Below are 10829 nucleotides of genomic sequence, written 5' to 3' on the forward strand. Positions count from 1 at the left end.
GTAGGCCATACCTTACAAATTTCATTATTCATAAGTGTGCTGTTTAACTGTATCGCTGTGAATGCTGCAGCATAAGAATGAATCAAATTTCCATAAAGCGCAATTAAAAGAGGTTTAAATTGTTTTTTCCCATGCTTTCTTTGAATCCATTACTTGTTTTTTTCATATGGTAGTGTTTAACGAAAACTGGGCTCGCCTATTGCTTTCCGTCCTCTTCGTCCGAACAATAGAAGCACTACTCGCTGAGTGCGATAAAAATAATGGCAACTAGGGGAAAATGTGACAAAATCAGTCTGAGAAATGGCAGAGATGCAAAATGGACACAGCATATTTGTTCAATATTCAACACAGGTCTTAGGCAACAAACATTGATGCCATTTGTCACCAGCACTGAATGGGCCAAACTGAAGTATATAATTGGCCTAACAGACTGCTTATGTCCAGCATGTGTAGCAGCCACTGACCTATATGCTTGGGTCCCCAAATTGAGTGCCATCATTGCTCAGAACAGCAGACGTGACGTTCAAACTAGCATCATTTTTTCGTAGAAAGTGAGTGCATTTGCCGAGTCTCGAACCCTCAGGCACTCAATAAATAAAAGGTAATCATCTACTGACCAAAAGATTCTAATCAGGGCACCATCAGAACTGACAGTTGGGAGGGGTGGTACTGATTCATCATTGAAATTTTGCCTGGTGTTGTTTTGGTCTCTTCTTCGTTCTTGTCTAGTGTATTAAAGATCAACCAGAACGTATACTTCGTCGACCATTCTTAAACATCACCAAGTTTGTGTGACAATGCAATCCTGCCACCCTTTCATTTATTATCATTGATATGTATCAGACAACATTTCTTACAAAAAGCCTCAGCATTACTGTGTTTTTCAGAACACCTTTCAGATCTTTGCAGGTGCATTTGTTGAATTTTGCCTGTTTACTGTGGATCTACAGTGACGTGATGGCTGGATGATGTCTTCACACAAATTTCACACAAATGTATAAGTTCCGAGGTTATGTCAACCCTGCAATTCATTTCAAATAGATTGACTGTGAACAATAACCGAACTCCGAGATCTGGATTATTTTGCAGTTACAAGGTACTAATAGGCAGATTTCTCCTGTGCTGTTTTTGATGAGGGCAGATGTGCTGGCTAGAACTTATGAATATAAGTGCCTTGCAATGATGACACAGAAATCTTGGGCTTTCACATGCAGTTCAAAGGCTACCACACGTGCTCGGCATCATGTCTGCAGTTCGTACGGCAATACTGGACTCATGTTCAACCTATTCAAAGCTGGTGAAGAATATTTAGAATGACAGAAAGCTGAACAAATTGGTAATGATTCACCTTAAAACAAAGGTAGGCATGCAAACGCAGGCACAAGAAAGAAGTGGGGCCAACACAAACACCAGCAAACAATGAAGAGGCATACAGTGGTGGAAAAGAAAGTGGACACAAATACCTTTACACGCATGAGCAGGGATAGGGAGACACTTATCAATCCGGCACACTTGGAGCTTTACGTGAGAGATAACACTTCAGGAATCTGATTTCTTCGTCATGCAAGTCAGCCGACAGATGGCTCACACATGCGGTTCCACTACTATCGATATGCCAAGCTTCTACCATTACAGGTTTTTACACTTCCACTGTTGTATGAAACTACGCATTCATTTAATTTTGGCGTGCATTTACACTCTCGACAATGCAAGATTATATTAGATGGTAAACCTCTAGTTTATGACTCCTGATGTTTCGTTAATCTCTGGTAAACATAGCGGCCCATTTGCTCTTTGGAGAAGCAGCAACAGCGAAGAGAAACATTATACCACACTTGTACCGCAATCGGTAAATTTTTGATGTGTTCTACGAAATGAATGTTAGTGCACTTTTGTCTATTATCTGTTTATTCTCTCTGCAAGGTGGCGCAAATCTTACGTAGCTTATTGGCAGCCGTAAAGAGAGCATTACCATGGTATGCACTTCTCACTTTCTTTAGCCTGTGACATAAGCAATGAGTATAAAGAATACCTAAGGCATGCTTGTTACTGTTAATTTTTGCATCCATGTTTGCACGTGACACAATCAGCTTCTTTAAACGTTCAGTGACAGTGGCTACTGCAAATCTAGGATAACCTGCATCTAATGGATGCGTAACCTGTGCGTTAAAGCTGGCCTTCATTTTGTGTACAGACTGGTGACAGATGAGTTAAAGCATGACATGAAAATAGCGTTTTTTCTAAGCTTTGAATGCTTGGAGTTGAAGTTTGACAACAGTATTGAAGCTCCAGAAGAATACTGCTAACAAACTTGGTTTTCCTGAAATGCTAAGGAAATGCCTAAAGTTTGTATACTATCATTCTGAAGCAATACTTCAGTAAACTTTGGCCATCCTCCATTTAACTCAAATTGTTGAATCATTGAGGTAACCATGGATTCAAATTGGTAACCACAACAAAATATCAAGTAAGCGTAACATGCACAGAATTGAACTTGCATTGATTTAAAGATGCCCCAATTCTCACTGATTTATACCTTAGCACAGTTGACAAATGCTTGGAGGAGGCCTTAGGTAAAGATATTATTGAGGTTTTTCATTACGTAGACAATTACATGAATAATTTTTTGTAGCGGTGATAAACTTGAAACCGTGGTTACCTTAGTGAATCGACAATTTGATGTGATTGAACGAGGGCTGAACCTTTCTAAATAATTGGCTCAGAATAATGACAGAATAGTACAATTTCAGGACATTACCTTAGTGTTTCTGGGGAACCACGTGTGATGGCAGTATGCTCCTAGATCTTCAAAACTACTGTTCAACTTCTCATCCAAGCATTTTCTCACCAAGTCGTGTGTGCACACAATGAACACCAGCTTTAATGAACTGGTTAGGCATCTATTAGATGTAGGTCATTCTTGCATTGTAGCCTCGGTAGCTCAATGTTTAAAGAAGCACATTTTGTTACGTCTGAACGTGGTTGCAGAAAGCAATAGTAACAAGCGCGTCTTAGGTGTTCCTTACATTCAGTGCTTATCTCATAGGCTAAAGAAAGTGAGAAGTAGATAAGGCATTAATGTTGCCCTTATGGCTGCCAATGGGCTGGGTAAGATTTGCGCCACTGTACTGAGAAAGAGTGAGCCGGGAATAGACAAAAGGCAGACTCAAATATGTTTTTGCAAGACACACCCACTAGTTTACTGATTGCTGTGTAGCTCTGGTTTATAAAGTTCTTTAAAGCTGTGGCTGTTTCTACATAGGACAGAGGGGCTGCTGTGTTATTCAGAGATTAACGGAACGTAAGAGGTCGTAAACCAGTGGCTAACACACTAAATTATCTTTGCATTGTCGAGGGTGTATATGCACACCAAAATTCAATGAATGCAAGCTACTATTCGCTAGTATCGAAATCACATTTCTCTCACGTAAAGCCCCACATCTACCAGATTAATAAGTGTTGCCCCATGCGTGTTTGTGTCTACCTTCTTTTCAGCCGCTCTGCATTTCTTCAGCTGTTAGTCAGCAATTCTGTTGTCCCGATTTCTCCCTTGTGCCCATGCTTGCATGCCTACCTTCATTTAAGATGGTGAAGAGTGGCACGACTGTTTGCTGCTCAACCGCAGTCTTGAAGAAAATGTCCCCACATTGCTAATTCATGAAAATATGACAGTTTTGCAAGTGAACCACGAACACAGCTGCAGGATGTGAAACATAACATTTACCTGACTCTCGCTGCATGACTTGAGTAAGCATGGTGCTTCAGGACAGCTCCTTTGCAGATCTAGAGCAAAAACGCAATACAAAATATTAAACAAAAAATACAAATACATGTTTTTACTATAAAAATGCATATAGGTTAAAAAGCACGAGCTCGTATAAGCTGCTATTCACATATTTTAAAAGGTTTCCAAGAAATAATTCTCGAAGCATCCACAAGCTACAAACATAAGTAAATTTGATAAGATGCATCGTCAGTGTGTGAGAATGCATTTTGGCTGTTACCTATTAGGTTATCTGCGTGCAACTATTATAACAATACCTGGGCAATAAACTTTATAAATGCACTTCATCTGGCACTCTGAGACTACTAATATTTACAAACGTCGATGACATGGAAAGGTTATGCGGCTTTGAATGATGATCAACAGTACATACATGACTTCCCCAATCAGCTGTGAAAATGGCTCAAGCTATCGCTCTCTGTCAGCTAAATACACGGTGAACAGTTTTATTAAACCCCATTGCCAAGATAGCTGCTTGAGACATTGCAATGACATAGTCAACAGAGAAGCGCAAAATTATGTATTTCCAGGTTTGTTGAATCAAAAATAAAATGATACGTCGGCCACGCCACCAGTTTGCTTTGCGTTCGCTTATATGTATTAGTAGATAGGAGGTTGCTATTGCATATACTTCATTTTAGGCCAAAGACCTAGAAAAGTGTTCACATTGGCTCTGACTGCCTTGTTTCCTAGTGGCGTGTGTGTCATCTTCACATCTTGTCTAATGCTGTTTCATTGCCTTTTATATTGCACCAACCAGTGCAGTCCCAGTCAAGCACACTACTGATTGAGTTGTGCATTGCAATCATGCAAATGTGGTTAACAAATATCAGCAAAATAAAATGTAAGGCACAATTACCTAGACAAACATAGCTTGTTTTGAACGAGAAAACTGTATTTCATTATTACGCTTCCTCCACACAGATTCCGCAGAAGTGAGTCGCAAAAGATATGTTGTTTTGATGGGCAAAATGAAGTATATGTGACGCGCCTATTGACAGCCTTTTCTATAGAACATACATATTTGATATTTTTTTGTTTTTAGCTTTTGAAGAAACTGGACACTAATAAGCACACAAGCTAATGTGCATTCATCATGTCTGGCTGAGTAGCTATTCGATTCATGCAACATTTCAATAACAGAGCGAGTTTCATAAAAAGAGTGTATAAGAAGGTTACAGCTGTTGCTCATTGTAACAAGTTTGCTTGCCCTCTCCTTTTAGCAGATTTCTATAAAATACAAGAACCAAAGAAGGAAAATTGTAGTGATGCACCATTTGGCATAAGGCAATATGTAAGTGACTCATCGCTTAGCCTATAAAAATGACACCATATCTTAAAACAATGGTCATTCCTGCAGTGCCTGAATGTGCATTCTCATAAAGCTTGAATTCTTGCATTGTTTTAACACTACTTAAAAACTGATGATAGTTATTGACTCCAAATTCTTCCACAAAGAGTCCTATTCGCCCTTTAGAGGGTGGCAGCAGCCCACTTTCGCATACGCTAGGCACAAATAAAATCTGAAAACATATTTTTCTTGACGAACAGCCACCAGAGCAAGGTTTTGCTGCATGAGAATAACTAAAACTGAGATTTACGCACAACGCCAGCTGATAACCATCAGTCGCACTAAAGTGAGCACACACAGCAAGGGTCATTTTGGCCCGTTATATCTCGTGAACAAAGCAAATGAGGACATATGATATTAAAACCGTGTGTTCATTGACATAAGCACTCTTCACTAAAAATTGTCGTCAAAGTTGAGACCGGATTGTTTAATTTTATTTTTTGAAAATGAACTTTTTTGAAAAAAACTCGCTTCTTTAACTATTTTTTTCTTTTTTTGCGTTGCCCGTAGGAAAATGATCTTCCGTACAAATGTTGCAAAGGTTCTTTTCTATATTTGACACCGTTTTGAAGTTTCCGTTTGAAAAAGGAAAGGCGTCAAGGCGCCTTTCCTATTACAAGCTTAGCACACTTTTTTATTTCTACCGTGTTTGCCATTTTTTCACATCTTCCTTTTGAGAACGGCATAAAAAAAGCTTGGATGTAATTCACAATATTGCGTTTTAAAAACAGGAAAAAAAATTTGGACACGTCATTTACAGTTCGCGTTAAATTCTGCCGTGAAATCCGAAAACATTGCAGTGAGCAAAGACAGGAGGCCCGCACCGCCACCTCCAAATATTTTTTTGCCACGCCGGGAGCGTTTCTTGGAAATAAAATTTTCGGTTCAGTGCATTTTGAGTGTGCCCACATAAAACATAAAAACCCAGGCAAAACAAACATATCGACCAGACAGGCATGTTTGATCTCTCGTTGAATCACCCTGCTGTGCATTGCTGCTGTGTATTTGTGGAATGTGTTTTCTCACCAATGCTTGGTTCGAGGTCACCTAAAATACTATTTTATAAGAACAGATGTGCTCCTGTTAATTTCTGGGATGTCAAACTCAACAAATCCGCATCCCTTGGCACACGTCACTCAATGCATTAAAAAAAGTTTAGCCTGGCTGGTATAGATCCTAGCAGGGTATCTCCATCCTTGATCCAATTTCAGCGCTAAAGAAGTTGATATTATGGTACAGATTCACCATGGTGCCACTCAATGGTATCAGGCTGCCTGCAATGGGAGGAATCTCTTTGTCGTGTTCCACTTGGCATTCGTGACCAAAATCATATGGCTTTGAAGATGTGTGTACAAAGTATGGATAGGCATTGTACGCCTCAGGAAGCATTGCTTTTGTGTGCCTATCTGCAGCAAATGCATTTATGCCACGGGTATCTCTGCGCTGGCATTAGGTGTCGCCAAAGTACCACGAACATTCAACTCTAGGAAAGAATGTTCAGAGCCACGTGTAACGTTCAATGCAACAACAAAAGCAAGGATTGACTGCAAGCCTACTTGGTTCACAATGAGATGAAAAATGCTACAAGGGTCGATAGTGTGTGTAATTGCGCTTCTTGTATTTGCCCAAAAGTGCTGTAGCATTATAAAAATGAGAGCGCCGTGAGAACACCATCTAACTTTGAATATGTAGGAAAGCTTCAAAATGGTGCTCCAAGAACGTTCACACATGATGAAATGAAAACAGCAAAAAAGAATGAAATATTGCACAAAACATCACAAGTCATGTCATGATTGCCATAACTGGAGGAGGGATTTCAAGCTCCCTCAAAAATTTAAAATGCTGCATGTTCATATAAACACACACACACACATACGAACACAGCACAAAAATACATGATGTATAGCAAGACCGCTACCATTAAAAAATTTTCTGGCGAGGCCCCTGCATGGTGTGTATTTGTGTGGGGTATTCTGTGCTATCTTCATTATGACACTGTAGCAATAACACAAATCTCTTTGCTGTACAAGGGTGTATACATGAAAGCCAAATTTCCTGAATGTGGCCCTATTTCCTTGAATCAATGCGGGAATTATGGGCGGTGCCATTACTAAACATGCAAATGGAAACAGGAATAATAATAGATACACGGGGATACACGGAACAGCAACACAACACTGTAACTGGTTTCTAGACTTGACAAATTCGGCTGTTTTGGTGCGTGATATAGGTTGTTGTTATAGATTAAACTAGACCTAGAAATGGAACGACACACTTTAGTATTGAGCAGCTTCAGATCTAAATGCATTTTAACTTTGATGTTGATGTGTGGCACATATGTCCTATGTATTATCGAAGATTCCTACTCCACATTAGCACTCCTACATGTTCCTATGTTTGTGTGTAGCAGATGAAACTTATTGAACCTCACCACATGCGAGTAGTCACACATAAATCGCAAGTTTGGTCTGTGACAACAATAATGCCAAATTGTTTACAACAGAGCTGTGTCCTACCTGCATTTGTTCATCACTCAGGTTCACATCAGCACTGGCTGCATATGGTCATCACCAGCAGGGGAGGCGGCTGCAACAATTTCTTTGTTAAAGCATTGCCGAGAATTTGGCTGGTAATACAGGCTTTGAGAGAAAGTTGTGTAATAAGGCTGTTACCAGTCAACTCAGAGGTTATGCCAAGCAGGCATGGTCTCACGCAAACCATACACCGAATAATAGATGGGACTGACAAATACAGGGACATTTTTAACTTCGTTCATCATGGAACTAACACATTATGCACTGATTAGCTTATGTGTTAGACAGAAAATAACATGAGGGAGGTCAATATATTTCACTAATAACACACATCCTTGTCAGCCACATGCTATAATGGGCATTCGACAATTACCTATCTAAGAAAATGTGAATATATGTTATCTGAAATTTTCAAAGCCTCATCGTTCATGTGATTATTGCTCAATACACTTTCCCATAGATTCTACAGAATGAATGTCGACAGCATGTGCTTTGCTGCCTTCAACATAATTTATGAGAAATACACTTTGTGCTTGACGAAAATTGCCGAGTTTTTGCAGAATTTCTGTGGTCTACATGTCTTTTTACAGCCAACAAAGCTCCGCATGCCAGTGTTGCACAGAATTTCTGTGGTCTACGTGTGTTTTTACATCCAACAAAGCTCCGCATGCCAGTGTTTCACTGTGCCATATCAATGGATTAGCAGGGGAAGTTGGGCGAGTTGGTACGTTATCATATTCCGCTGAACGTTTAGCGCAGCATAGGTGAGGGAAGAATTGGATGACACTGCGCTCCATTCCTGGTCTATGCCACGTTGCAGGTTCAACGAAACAAGCCATGTGAGTGCCATATAATCTACCTTAGATGCAAGGTGGCTTGTTTCCGTCCTTAGCAACATACACAATGTGCAACCACATTTATAGCATACTTTATGCAATTTAGCATACTTTAGCAAATTAAAATTTATGGTACCATAACAGAGCCTGAGCTCGAGCTCGTGGGTATGATTACAGCGCTGTTTAAGTGGTGCTTTATGATACTTGCCGGAGTCATGGAAAACTGCAGTCCACCTATCGCTCCACCAGTAGAGCGCGAATAGCGTATGAATGGTTTTACATAAACGCACTAGCACATAAACACAGTAATGAGTGCTTAAAACAAGCTATACAGCTGCGGAAGTTAGGAAACAAGTAATATCAATCCAATAAAAGCAGAAGTTGAGGGTAAGATGGGAGCTTGAAGATATGAAAAATTCGTGAACACGGGGTGTTGCTGGCACCCCGTGTTCACGAATTTTGCACGTAATACCACTGTCACACGTAACTGCAATGCATGAACTCACATACAGTGCCGAGGGCAATAGCAAATTCAGATGAGAGTATGCTTTGCCAAATTAGGTCAACACGCATAAAGGATAAAAATGGGTGAAACTGAAAAAACTAAATAGTGTCATGCTGCAGAAATTGCATTTTCAGCAAATCCACCTTAGCTATTGCTTAAAAGACGACAAACAATGTCCAAGAGTGCTAACCTAAACGCTTTTGGCGGTCACGTTACTTAAGACGCACAAAATGCACGCCTAAAGAAAATATCTCTACATACACTTTATTTCTCCCACTGTACTGATTCACGGCTCATAGCACAAGACGGTGGCTGGATATCATTCCTTTAAAGCTCGTTCAAAAGAAAAAAATAAATCAAGCTTGGATTTCATTGCTTTACCCCAAGTAAGTTGACGAGTGTAAACTGCACGCATAAAACACATGAGGATGGTGTGTCTGAGAAAAATGTCTCCTTTCAGCAAATATTAACATAGAGCAGCGCGTGCGCACGAGCTAATTACCAAAACTTTATATAACTACTGATTACGCTCTTGGACAAACGTCGTGCGCGGGCACCATGCACACAACAACGATATGTCGAACCAACAAGTTATGCGATTTCCTTCAGGGACAACGCAGACTACAATAAGAACGACTGACAACGTACGAAGCGTAACATTCAAAATCACTTACCTCTGGCAAGAAAGCACGCTGGCAGCGTACGCTGCAGGATGACCGCCGGTTTTCAAGCGATGTGCAGAGCAAGGAACGGCCAAGCTACCCGCGTCCGGCTGTCCGCCGGTATAGCTCCCGAAGTGCTCGAACGTCAAGGTATTTTCCAGGCCCACAGAGCGTGTCGTCGAGTAAGGATTGCGGTGCTGCTACTCACTGATGTGTGGAAACATTTGATGAGGGCACGGTCTAAAGAGGGTCTCCAAAGCATGAATCACGTCCCTCGATCACACCGAACAAAGGAGTCGCAGAGAACGGAGTCGCACGGCCGGCATCTGGTGACTATTTGCACGCTGCCGCGCATCATACTCAGTGAAGAACTTGCGCTTACGTTAGTAACCGCAACACACAACACACAATGCGAGGTAACGCAGTAAAGGTCGACAGCATGAACAAAACTCGACACTACGACGCACACGCGAAATGCAGGACGCCGCCATGTCTGGGAAGAAGAAGAAAAAAAAAAAAGCGGCAGGACGATGGTGGCGACACTAGCGCCACCATCACCTCAGTTTCAGTTTCGGTATCGACATAAGAACAGGAAAATCGTGTGTACGTTGCTATAAATAGCTCAAACACGAGTGCTAACGCTGCAAGAAGGAAATGCGCTATCTTATATATTTGTCTCATCAATCTGTCATTGAAATTTAAAGCAAGTTATGCAGATGTAGCGGAATAGTTAGTGAAGTTGTTCAGGCGAGGTCGGCCTTTGACTGCGATGTGAAAATGCACATCATGCATTCACGAACATTTTCTCATGCAATTACATCCGCAGCTTAATGAATGTTTACCTTCAACCTTCACTTCATTTATTAATACAAAAGCGAGTCAGCTCTGAACCATGTGGTTCATTGCTTCTCGCTTGGTACAGCTCAACGCGTTTTGCTTCATCGCGGGGATAAAGCGGGGCGTTGACATAGCATTCCCATCACGCGGAAACACAATACAAAAGATAACTAACCGTGATTGCGTTTTTCGCGTGCTGTGTACGTGGTTCAAAATACACAAAAACGTTTTCATTTCGGTGCCCATGGGTGCACGTAGTACGCAGTGCAAATGTGCTGTACGATGTATTTTTGTGCCCTTTCTTAAAGCACGAAATCACA

General features: G+C 40.9%; 1 long non-coding RNA gene across 2 annotated transcripts; it reads right to left on the reverse strand.

Annotated features, from left to right (window-relative positions):
- Positions 1–1424: 1424 nt before the first annotated feature.
- On the reverse strand, positions 1425–10476 carry LOC119393547 (uncharacterized). 2 transcript variants are annotated; one of them, XR_005183929.2, is made up of 4 exons: positions 9685–10476; positions 7652–7721; positions 3318–3783; positions 1425–3275 (listed from the first exon to the last, which is right to left on the reverse strand). It is a non-coding gene; the product is annotated as an uncharacterized LOC119393547 (long non-coding RNA). The 2 variants fall into 2 exon arrangements; XR_005183928.2 differs by having other exon boundaries at positions 1425–3783; positions 9685–10284.
- Between the last annotated feature and the right edge of the window lie 353 nt (positions 10477–10829).

Source organism: Rhipicephalus sanguineus, chromosome 1 (assembly GCF_013339695.2).
Source record: "Rhipicephalus sanguineus isolate Rsan-2018 chromosome 1, BIME_Rsan_1.4, whole genome shotgun sequence".
Classification (NCBI taxonomy): domain Eukaryota; kingdom Metazoa; phylum Arthropoda; class Arachnida; order Ixodida; family Ixodidae; genus Rhipicephalus; species Rhipicephalus sanguineus.